The sequence below is a fragment of the Copadichromis virginalis genome, linkage group LG18, assembly GCF_057382275.1.
Source record: "Copadichromis virginalis isolate Kocher_CV1m ecotype Utaka linkage group LG18, C_Virginalis_male_GT1.1, whole genome shotgun sequence".
NCBI lineage: Eukaryota > Metazoa > Chordata > Actinopteri > Cichliformes > Cichlidae > Copadichromis > Copadichromis virginalis.
The window spans coordinates 7,184,406-7,197,590 of NC_140635.1; the positions used below are offsets into that span (position 1 = coordinate 7,184,406).

General features: G+C 38.5%; 1 non-coding gene across 1 annotated transcript; it reads right to left on the reverse strand.

Moving 5' to 3' along the window:
• Nucleotides 1-2,905: 2,905 nt before the first annotated feature.
• On the reverse strand, nt 2,906-2,992 carry trnay-gua (transfer RNA tyrosine (anticodon GUA)). The gene is given in 2 exon segments: nt 2,906-2,941; nt 2,956-2,992. It is a non-coding gene; the product is annotated as a tRNA-Tyr (tRNA).
• Nucleotides 2,993-13,185: the final 10,193 nt, after the last annotated feature.

Genomic DNA, 13,185 nt, shown 5'->3' on the forward strand with positions numbered 1-13,185 from the left:
TCCCATGTCACACAGACAGCTACAACAAAATTTTCCTGTGTTGCTTTGAAAAATTTGTTAACTGTATATCTAACTAGCAGACTCATAATTAAGATACAGATTTTATATTGTAGTCTCTTGTGTTTACTAAGATGAGAATTACCAACTTCCACGAAAGTCAAACCACATCTATGTGTCTGATATTTTTAGAGCTTGCGTCTGTGTGCGTCTGTTGGGATCTGTCAGTCCCTTTCATACCCTTAAATTTATCCAAATTCCCTTAAATCTCTGGTGCCTGTACGCAGTCTGTCTCCAGCTGTGCAGAGTGACTTTTCATCACATATGATTAATAGGTTCCACGGGGAATTTAATCGTTTACCAACAACTTATAATATTTGAAATTATATGGTGTTTTCAGTATTCTTATTTATATAGGACAAAACTTCATGAGAAGACAGGAATTTCCGTTTTTGATAACCGTCTGGTTCTGTGCATCTACATTTGTTTGAGTTACGGAATTTGCATTATGTGCATATGTGGGTTCTTGCAATAAATTGTTAGCAAGATTAATATTATCTGTGAATTTGGTTGATGACTGGGGATACTGTTGAATATTTGTTATTGGCTACTTTAATTTTAAATGATCGCCAGGTTTTTTAACTGAGGCTATAAATGTATAAAAAGATGCATTTTGAATAAACGTTCTGCAGATTTTTAAACCAGATGCCCTTTCAGACACAACCCAAAGAGATTTGTGCCTCCTCCTGCTCTCAAACCAGGGATTTTGTGAGGTGAATGTGCAAACCAGCACATTTTGTTAGGCCAAAATGAGTCTTTAAAATTGTAAAATGGTTAAAAAGAATGCTACATTTGTTGCTCTAATAACCAGGGGGCGTATCCAGTGAGGGCACTGATTGACAGCTTGCATATCAGTCCACGTGGGCTGCACTAATTAGACTGGAGACCAAACATCTACTGAGGATTTAGATTAGTTTGCTGTGGAAGAGAACTCTTTTTCAAAAACTATTTGACATTACGCACACATGGCAACTTCTGCCCTTTAATGGACATGTGCAAAAACAAAACAGCATGTTGGATGAAGGCATGGGAGGAAGGTAATTGGTTTAAACCCACTTACCACAAAAGGTGGCTCTGTCAGCAGACTGAAACAGTCGAGGCAGTGTAGTCATCATAAGCTTTGGTGACAGTGTATCACTGCACACAAAAATCCGGATATGTAATGATGACAATTTATGTTTGGGATCAGTAACAAATGTCTGTATTTCCTTTTGCACAGACTAATTCTTGAATCAGACAGTTCATCACCAAGCTGACACTGTAATGGAAAAGTGAGTCATTTGGTGTTTATTCTGCATTTTCAGAACAGCGTTCACATAGCATGTTAGCATGTGGACTCTGTGTGGAGTGTTTTGAGACAGATTTTTTCTTGCCAGGTTGCTAGATGCCAGGGCTAGAGAGTCATATTTTTGGCAGCATGATAGCAGCAGACAGCTGGCTGACACTGGCGCTCAGAGATGTTAACCTGCCCAGACACTCCTTTTTACCTCAGGCTTAATGCAACCACTGAGCCTCCCCATGGGCGAAGGCCCACTCATACACATGCAGTATAATGAACATGTAATGAACAGCTAAACGCTGTAACAAAAAGCAGATTAGAAATTGTGCCGTTTCTTTTCTCTCAGATGTAGAGCACATGTGTTGAACTGAATGCCTGTTTAAACATTTGATGACTGGCTCTTTGTGACATTGCTGTAAATACATGCATTTTAGACCTATTTAATCATCTTTCTATCGTCACAGAAATGAAAATGCCTCGATGTGTTTTACTATTTGTATTTATTCTACAAACAGGGGTGGATTTTACTCACTGTATCATATATTATCACACACTCGTATCCAGCAAACATCACTCAGCATAAGTGTCAGCTAACTAGCTTTAAATGTAATGTAAAACATTTCCAACACTGACAGGTATCTATTGTGAAAGTTTAAGCCTTCAATTCCAGACTTGAAAACATTTATTTCTCATTAATTATGACAACATAACTGACAGACAGGCATGCTGACAGATACAAGTAGGCAGGCAGTCATCCAGGTAGGCAAGCAGAAACTCAGACAGACATGTACCTTCTCTTCTGCACTGTGAAACACCTCACAAGAATTTAGTGGATACAACTAATATTTAGCATAAAATTCATAATAATAAAGGCAGGGCTAACAGGAAAGTTTAGTAAAACGTTTAGCTGAAGGAATCCTGAATGCAACACTTACTCAACATTTACAAAATCAAAGGAACAACAGAAAGTAAGAAACAACTCAACTACTCTGTTATAACACATGTATTACCCCTCAAGGCCTCAGTGGCAAAAATGAATATGAATATTATCACCCAAACAAAATAACATGTGCCTATCAGATGAAATTGAACCAGCAACCTAACAAATTCTGCTACAGTCTTCTGCTCAAAGGGTTGTGTTGTGTAGCCAATGCGGACAGATTATACACTTGCTCATTGTTTACCTCTTTTTGCTCTACGGTGCAAATAACTTACTGGATTGTATTCACATGCTGTAGCTTTGTCTCACTTAAAATAATAATAAATTTGGAAAATGTTTGTATTTAATAAATTAAAGGAGTTTTTTCAAAAGGTCTATTTTCAGTGATCTAAAACAAAACCTATGTGTGTTCAAAAGGCCAAAACACACAAATTAAAGTAAAAATAATTAAATGACACAAAAAGCCTACTATTTAGCAAAGTATCTGTTTAAGTGTGGAAAGGCACAGAGTGTCACAGCAATCCTGTGTTAAGGAAGTATACATCACCTGGACCCAAGAAAGTTCACACATGTATCTATTACTACTAATGCTGCACATTTAGTACATTCACCCAAACAACATAATACACTCCTTCGAGCCGGAATTGAACCAGCGACCTAAGGATTTCTGTTCATGTCACTACAGTCCTCCGCTCTACCAACTGAGCTATCGAAGGGTCGTGTCTGCATGGCTCACTGTGCTTTATAGTCAATGTGCTGACAGAACATGCCCTCACTTATCGGTTGTGGATGTACCTGCTAAAACATTGTGTTGATCCAGAGGCATTATTTCAACTGACCACTCACATTGTGATCACATGGAATAGCTGCGTCTCATTTAAAAAAAACAAATTAAAAAAATAAGAAATACTGACATAAAGGGAGCAGAAACATTGTTAGCATTACTGTGTACCACGCACCAACTACACACTCAGTACTGTGTAAAGTTGGAGAACTTCAGCACTAGACATTTACCGCCAAAGTGATTGAATGGACAAAAGCACCAGACACTAATAGAAAGACATCAAAGGTTTTGAAAAGTTTGGTTAGTGTCAATGAGTACCCTACAGCTACTACAAGAAGTACCCTGTGCTGGTACATTTTGATTCTCGTAAGTTCTTAACTATGACTTAAAGAATGTACGATTTCTCACTTATTGCCAAAGTTAAATTGTTTCTAAGCCAAAATGTTAGACACAGTGCTTCCCTAATAAACATGACAATGCTTTAAGGCTTTCAAAGGACAAAACATCTCATCTTCATGTCACTTTTCTTAATCTTACTGTGTACCATACGCCACCTGCACGCTACCCTGTACAGGCTAAAGTTGGACGGTTTCAGCACTGGACATTTTGAACTCTGGTAACTTCTAAACTTTGGATGAAAGAAAACTTTGAGTTCTTACTCACACAGTGTTTTTACTAAGATTCTGGAAATGCTAACATCTACACAAGGGTATTCTGAGGATTTTTCCACAATGATTTTGAAAAATATCTACATCCACATGAAAATGCAAAAAACAACAACAAGCACTTGCACACACAGCCAGCCTTACATCAAAAAAGAAGACAAAGGCAAACACCTCTGAAGGCGTGAGACAAAATCTGTTTTCTTTGTCTCCATAAATGCAGAAATTGAGTTTCTGAAAATCTTGACCTTGAGGTTTTTCAAAAGCTCTACTTTCATTGATCTAAAACAACATTTATGTGTGCTCAAAAGGCCAAAACACACAACAAAACAAGCTTATTTTGCAAAGTATCTGTATGCAGACAGGGGCTGAGTCTCAGAGTGATCCTGTGATAATTTGTGAGCACCGTTCTGCCAATGTTGACCATGAAGTTCACATTCTTGTGACCAACTTTACATGACTTAGACCCAAGCACAATCACAGATGTTGAAACTATAACGTGCATATAAGACCCAAGAATAAGCATCACGTTAAGCTTTTCATCCAAGCATAAGAAAATCCTCCTTTGAACCAGCAACCTAAGGATTTCAGCATCACCCACTAGAGTCCTCAACTCTACCAAGTGAGCTGTCAAATGGGCTTTTCTCTCTGTCTTTCTGTATTATATGTAAGGGACCAGTTACACTGTGATTAGAAGTCATCGTTTTGTCTCATTAACAAAGCCCCAAACACTGATAAGAAGATTACAAATCAAATGGACCTTCTGGTAAAGCAATGTCTATATTTTGCATTTCAAACATCATCTGTGTGCAAAACTAAAGGAAAAATGTCAGAATTTGGATATTTTATCTATCTTACGTAAAGCAGACTGTGACCAGTCCTGCTACCATAACAAAACAATGATCAGTTCCCTGTGCCCCTTAGACAATGTTTCCATTAGCAACAGTCTGTCATGTATCCTTCAGCAAAAATAACAAATCTGTACCTGCTGTTCTCATTAAGTTACATCTGACAGTATCAGCTAAACGTGTAAAATTTTCTCTCTAATGTTCATGACCCTGAGGTTATGGTACGTCACCTTCTTTGTAGTGCAATGCTGGCTCATACTACAGATTATATTGGCTTCCTTAGGTTACGTACTCAAAACATAAATACTCTGTAGAATAAAAAAGTTCTTGAACACAAGCATTTTCACTCTAAAATTAAGAAAAAATGGACTGTTAGCAGTGATGGGTGTAATCTCATTACAGAACCCAGAATGAGGTTAAAGCTAAGTGCATGCCGACCCTGGACAAGCAGCCACAACATGTGCTTCAACAGGTAACTGTGCCGGTCTGCCTGTTGAACAATCAATCACTTCGAAGTCTCTTTGTCATGGTTTGCATCTGATTTGTTTTACTGGTTTACTGGTTTGCTTTGTCTTTACACCTTTACGTTAGTGTGTAGAATTGCAGCCAACAGGATTATATTGTTAACTGGTAGTTATGTGACAATGCATTTCAGGTCATTTTACATAGTATCAAGAAAGTAATGTACTGAGCTGTGCAACAAATGACTTTCTCCAGTGAGCAATTAAGTAACATATTGCATTACTTTTAAGAAAATGATAAGTTACGTGTAATACATTACTTTTTTGAGTAGAAATCCCAACACCGACTGTGTCATTTCTGCATAGTCAGTTTTGATGCACTGCAACTGGAGGTTGTTCTCGACTATTTATAGGATAGAAAATGTGAGACAACTGCTACTTTAAGATTATGTAGTTAAAAGGTACATGTGTAGTGGTGAAACTACTTATTACTCATAAAAACAGTAAAATTGCACACATTTATTATTGCATCCACCTGTAAAATGCAAATTAAACCAGAGCGTCTGAAGAAAAACAACAAAACACTGATGCCTAGCTTATCCATGCACTAAAGCTGTGATTTGAGTGAAGGAGTCAAATGTCTACTTTAGGCTTCAAGTCCAGAACCTTAAACTCTTGGTGATCACAGCTACAGATACAGAGTTCATGTCTCCATCCTGTCTCCAAACAATAAGCAGGGAGGATTTGTTTGTGCGGGAGTCAAGAACACTTTGTGAGGTCAGATGGCTGATAATGATTCATCTCAGAGCCTTCAGTTCCAGAAATGCTAGATTAATGTAGCATTTCCCAAATTCTTGAGAATGTTTCAAAGATATAGTTTTGTAGAATAACTGAAAGCATTTACATCAATGATGGTGTTTTGTGGGTGATTTTTTTTCTATTATATACACATACTTTTTTTAAAAAGTATCTAAGTTTGTGTTTGCATGTGTAGACAACAAATGTCCATATAAAGTAAGTGGTCATTCGTGAATGCTGTAAACAGGTTCATCCCTTCTTGCACAGAGGATGTTTTTACATGCTTCATGTGCACACTAACATATGATTTTTTTTTCTCATAGGTTTGACAGATGGTGTGGGCTTCCATTGGTTTGCTGTAGAGTGAATGGCAGCAGTTCAGTTATGTGTTTATGTTCTCAAACACTTGCATTCCAGATCACACAGTTTTACATCTCCCTCGAAAGCTGATACATGATTGGAAACTTGCTTAATGCCGCAAAAAAAAAAATTTAACATCTGTTTTACAGCTGATCTCACCATTTGACAGCCTCTGAGCTCCGTCTTTAATAGTTAGTCACTGGAAAATTCATAAATTTATATTTTTGCAGCAGAGATCAAGTTTGTTCTGTTTTGCAGCAGACGGAAGTGTAACGTCTCTTGAAATATGGTCCACGTCAAACCTGAGCCTTGGAATTCTGGGAAATACATTTAGCACTCCTCTCAGTGTAACAGAATGAGTTTCACTGTATTAGAAACCATCCCTGCAGTCAGTCACCAGCTCCGGTCTGTGCATGGGAGACTGTCATTTCCCCTGTAATTACATTAAGCATAGAATCTCCCAGAATATTAGTTTGAATCAGGAGGAATGCACAGCATTCTCACCCGGCCACCCTAGCATTGTCTATACTTCTGAATGCCATGTTTGTTTTTGATTGTTTTTCGTAAACACTAAAGTTTCTCAGGGAAAGAGAAGATCGGCCGCATCGGGCTGTGGGATCTCTGCTGCTGCAGATACAGATGTTTATCCGATCAAGCAAACACAGATATAAGATTTCATGAAAGGAAGGAAGACACGTCACCAGCAGTGAAGTGAACTGCAAGGTTGTTGTTGTTTTTTCTAAGCTCCCTCTAGAAATGGATTTCTTAAAATGCAAAAGAACACATGAGCATAAAACCACCTGCACCTACAATGATTTAGCAGTCAATAAAGAAGTGGCCTCTGCACTGGGGAAATGTAGCCTTCACCAAAAATGCTTAAAAATATTGAAGTATATAGAAATGTCAAATTAACATGACAAAGTTGAACATGTTTAAATTTCAAATCTAAAGATTAACATTATTTAATGAAAGTCTCTTACACTATCTATCTCACTGAAACACAGGTCCACAATGAGAAAAATCATATTTTGCTTGATTTATGATTGATTGATGACTCAAGCACGCAAACAGATATAGATGTCCAAGTGCTCTTTATACTCTGTTTATTTATTAGACTCTCTTTTTTCTTTTTTTGTAGTTAGATCGCTTTCTTTGCACCGAATGGGACAGCATATAATTTCATTCCGCTTTTTGCCAAATGACAGTAAAAAGATTTGGATTCTGAATACAAACATTTTCCGAATTACCATATAATTGCACACCTTCTGTTAGCATGAAAATTAGAAAAGCATTTTACAGAATGACTCTCATGTTTATATGTCAGTGAATACAGAAGTAGTATCTTTTAAAGTTTTATTTCTGAGGTGTGAATCTAACAAAACCTGAAAATTAAATGTGATTTGTTGGCGAGAAATGCACGTGATTAAGTAGAAGAGGATGCGAGACTGAGAAAGGTATTCACTGGAATACCATAAACTACTAAGCTTATATAATGATAGTGATTTAATGCTACTTTAATATTGTTGTCCATTCTTTTGCAAAGTGGCATTCCTAAAGAAGAACCAGCAACTTAGTTCCAAGTAGACTGCAACACTTTATCCTCTATATTTTATGTAACTTCAGGTGATGATTAAAGGAAAGTAAGACGTGGTGTTTTGGAAGTGCTTGCTGTCTGGGATTTAATCCATATTTGCACAGAGAGTGTTTTTCACATCACTCCCATTTAATTGCACTGCTAAGTGTTTCAGAAGGAGACATGGGAGGAGATCTGGGTGGTCTCCCAACTTCCTCTCTCCCTCATGCACATCAAGCGGAGACGTGTGATTCACCATCATTAGCATTCCACTACACTAAACTACCAATGAAAAGCAGCCACAGTGTCTCCATGGCTGACCCCCAAAATTTACTTTGGGATTATAGCAATGTCATAATTTTTCCTTTTTTGTTGTTATTTTCTTGAGATTGGATTAATTACATGTTACCCATCTATGTTATTTAGGAAAAAATTTGGATTAAAGATGGATACATTAAGGCACAATTCACAATTTTATTCTCTAATCCTTTCATAGTTGTCACCAGTAATCATACTGTTAATATATCCAATTTCTACTCATGTGTTGCAGTAAATTAGTGATCTAAATTGGTAACAATGTAAATAGATGTGTTCTGGGTTGAAATTCACAACATGTTTTAGTCCTTGCGTAATACATTCAATTTGCTATTTTAAAAGCCTAACACCTTTCAAATTTTTCATAAATGTTTCCATGTTTATCTAACAAGGTTGGTCACAGTCATGGTGGAAATACAGTATCAGGCTCTCCTTGATCTGATCAGAGAACTGACACACTGTTTCTGACCTCCTCATGGCGTTCATCAGCAGACGTTCACTGTTAAATAATAATATGCCAGAATATTGTTAGCTTTCTCAAAAAGAATATATGTAAAATTAATATTCGTTGCACAGTCGCTGTGCATGCCAGGCCACTGACAGAACAATCATTCCCTTGGTGATTTTGTGAAGTATGTGAGGCCAGGTGCAGTCATACAAAATTAATGCTGGCTTCATGCAAATCTCTCCACCTCAGCCCTTGTTTCCCGTTGTACCATTTGTCTGTCATGTATGCTCACTTATGGCTTGGTGTTTGGATTGTGTTCTTGGGATGTTTTTGCTGAAAATCCGGTGAACGATCTGGGGGTTTAAACTCGGTGCCACTCATTACCAAGTTGCTGGAAAAGAGCATCCTCCTCATTCTTAACATGTAATGCAGAATGTAGACTTGGCTACCTAGAAAGCTGTCTGCCCAGATGCTTTAGCCTGAAGCCACATTGACTCCTGCCTGACTACCGGTCAGCATTGCCAGAGGCACTATCCACACTGGCTCATGCCTGGGCCTGCACAGAGACATCAGTTAACAAAGTCAGTCTCACTTCTGATTCTATGAGTCCAGGGCCAAAAACTCAGATATGACCCCCAGGGACCCACAACACTGTGTTGTGCTAGCTTGCTGATGATCTCAATAACCCTATCTGCTGCCTCTTTTGAGCACTGATTGATTATTTCGCATCCACAGCTGCAGCCCAAGATGACAGACAGTTTGGTTTAGTTCTGTTTTAAAACCAAGTAGACATGTTTTAAGGAAATATATGATGACATATTTGGTGTCTTTGCATTTAAAATGTTAAATGAAAAAAGGCTTTCATTAAAACAGCTTAGGAGAACGACGCCTTGTGTCTCTCTCAGTTATCAAAGTGTTAACATAATAACATTATATCAAACATATCACAATATTGACAGTGTACCTGGAGTCCTCTAACCTACTGGCTAGTTTTGACAGATTACTTAGGCACTGCGGCTGTGTGTACAAGCAAGCCCATTGCTGAGAGAAAAAAACTGCAAAGACAGTAAAGATTTTCTTTAGCAAACTGTTTGCTGTTCCGGCACGTTATAGTCCATGTCTGTGTGGTGTGAGCTTTTGTCCACATGCCTGCAAGTGTTTTTGTGACACCATGGAGTCATCTGCAGAGCTTTACATTATCATGTGCCAACTATGCTTGCAACCTACGCAAGGACACTTCAAAGAAGTATGACAGGAATGACTATTCAGCCATGGTGTCTTCAGCTGTACATGCCCCCAACAGAGTACATTCATAGGGGTTATTATGCACTTTTTCATCACTACTTGTTAAAGTAATGCATACCAGTGCAAGACCAATGCTTACAAGAATACACGTTTATTGTCACCCACGTACAGACACCTACTCCTTAACTGAACTGAACCACAGACTCAAGGATTTCAACAAAGCTCTCATGCAGCTCTTTATGCCACCAACTGAGCTATCTAACGAGGTCACACTTAGCTTGTGTTAGTTTTAGTCTCTATACACAGTGCACTGTAAAGTGAGGCAGCTGTTGCCCTGAGGATTGTAAATATTCAAAACTTTATCCACCCAACGATCCATTTTCTTACTTATGCAACTCAGTGTCACAGCTTTCATAGGGCAAGAGATGGGTTTCATCCTGGACAGGTCACCATGAGTCATAGGACTAACAGAGAGACCACAACTACACACTTTTATATCCACATCTACCCATTGAATCTCCACACTGAAAGACCTCTCTGTGCTGCGAAGCATAATTTTTGCCTTGTCCAGTTAACTTCAGGGTTAACCCAGGGATTCTCCTGCTAAGGTAGTTCACTTCTCCCATGGTTATATCACCATGGTAACTTGTGTTCCTGATTAGAGATCAACAAATATCAAATCACTACCTACTGACTAGTCAGTTGTCCAAAAAACCGCATCACCTCGAAGATACCTCACACATGCATGTGGTAAGGATTTTTTAATAACATCCCATGTTTTTTGCATTTTACTGGTGAGCAGTAAGAAATATAAATTCTTAGAGGGTTGTCACACCTGCAGTGTTTAGTTCATTTAAACTGAACTCTGGTTCCCTCTTGGTGCCGTTCATTTGTGCAGAACAGTAATCACACTTAGTTGCAGACCAAAAAAACTGAGGCAAGACATTTGGAGGATGTGGTATCACTGCAGCTCTGAATAACTACAGAGTGGTTAGTTTATGCTGTGAATATGATTTGACCTCAATCCAAGCCAACCGTTAGGTGTATGTTGCAAGTTTGAGCTAAAGAAATCTCCCATAGTGATGCTTAGTATTCAGGGATGAAGGAATGGGGTATAGATGTGCAAATGTCTGTACGGCCATAAATTTTCCACGTTCTTCAGTAGTACAGAACACAGCACCTTCATCCTGTATTTACCATTGTTGCTCCCTCCCAAGGCCATTAAGTGTTCTAAAGATTCTTGAGAGGTTGCAAATGACACATTTTGGTTTTCTTGAAGTTCACTTGGATTTTTCCCTTTTTATGAAAAGAAAGTGCCCATGTATTCATGCAATGCTTTTAATAGTAAACTAATGTACAGAATGTTTTCTCTCATACCACTGCTCTGTCTGTAGTAGCTGTGTCATAATAAGTGTTTAACCACTTCATTTGTCCCATAGTACAGTTAAGCCCCTTTTCCATTAGTACTTACTCAGATTGACTTGGTACAGTTCGCCACAGTTTTCAGGGTTTTTCATTAGGTCATAGTACCTGGTACCAGGTACTTTTTAAGTACCTGCTCGCTCGGGGTTCCAAGCAATCCGAGCAGGTACAAAATGTGATGTCATCAGACTGAGGACTCCACCAACTGGCTCGTCAGTAGTGTCAGTGAAAATTAAAACCGCCATTTTTGAAACCTGGCAACAAGGAAAATGGCTACAAGAAACAACGCTGTGGTCCCAGAGTCTAACAGAAAGCCACAGACCGAGCAGCAGGTATATTCTTGCTTTGAAGTCCACTTTTTCTATGCGTGTTTCTATGACGACAACCACGCATGTTAAGTAGTACTGGATTGCAGTGGAAAACCAGTCAATCCGCGTCGGGTCATGGCATCTGTGGCGAGTCAATCCAAGTAGGTACCAATGGAAAAGGGGTTTTATATCTTTCTTTGTAAAATTAGCCGCTCTGCTGCCAGTACATTTATCCATAATTGTGCATGGTCAGTTGCTGGCAACGCCCTTTCATGTAAACCTGGGGAAATCCTTGGTGTGATAACAAAAAGACACAGGTGTGTTGAACTTTCCATATAAAACTGTGCGTATGGACCAAAAAGGTTTTATTTTAGAAACAGTCATATCACATTAGGACTCCCATATATAGAATATTTATTATACAAAAACGTTTCAACCACAAAAATGTGGATTCTTGTGATTTTGTTGTTTTCACATTTTTTGAGATGCACAGCCCTGTAACTGTAGATATGACAAGATTTTTCAAACAATTTAACAGGTAAGAGATAAAACTTGATTTTAAAGGCTAAAATTACCTGTAAAAACTTTGCATTATACGACACATAAAAAATGCTGCTGCTGCTTGTTCACATTAGAAGTGCTGCACTTACTTCTCTGGCTAAAAAAAAAAGTTTACATTTTTAGGATAAAATATCTCAGCATGGCTTTTGTGTTCATAAACGGCCATGCTGTTGCAGTTTACTCGAACAAAGCTATCTGGTCTTGACTTGACTTTCTAGGCCAAATGAATTGCGCCCAGCTGTTGACTAATGGTGCACATTCACCACTAAAGAAACATCATGTCACCACTACTTGTGTCCAGAGTGTGGGTGGTGGGGGAAGGGAGGGGGTGGTTGAGTAAATAGGATGGGGGTTGGGGGCAAAGTGGGAGTAGCACCACTGCATTGTTTGACTGACAGTGGGACAGCAAGGGGGAACGGGTGGTCCAGGCCCAGAGACAATGCCTGAGAACATGCTGCCTCTCTGCTAAGCCCCTTTTGTGTGGAAGGGAGGGAAACCCCTTACAAATAGCCATCACCAGCGCAATTCATGCCTTTATCATGTTTTGGAAATGTGCTCAGTGGAAACATGGCATGGTCTGAGATCTCATATTGTTGTACACTTTCAGGGCTACTAATAGGGTATTATGAGATTAGCTCAGGGGGATGTTGAAGCATCTGGCAGTGTTGCAGAGAAAACTGGGGTTTGTGTTACAGATGTAAAACAATATACTGAAAAAAAATCCCCCTTCGAGAAGTCTAAATACCAAAAATTTACCCAAACGGATGTTTAAAAAATCTTTCATTTCTTTTTCTTTTTTTTTTAGATTAGCATTTTTTCCCATTTCCACATTTTGAAATGTGTATTCATGTCTTGCAACTGACAGTTTTTTATGTATAGAATGCTATGTAAAAAATGAGATTAAAAACTTTAACTCTAAAGAATATCACTGCAATTCTCTGAGATTTCCACATGCAGTGAAGCTCAGCGTTTCAGCCAACATTTAAATGTTCTTGGTTGTTTCACAATTTACTTATCCATTAACAATTAAGCTGTACAAAAACTCAACATTGGATTGTTGGCTTTGCCGCAAAGGCTCCAATAAACGAACTTTTCAGCTATAATGTGTTCACTTAACTGCGCTA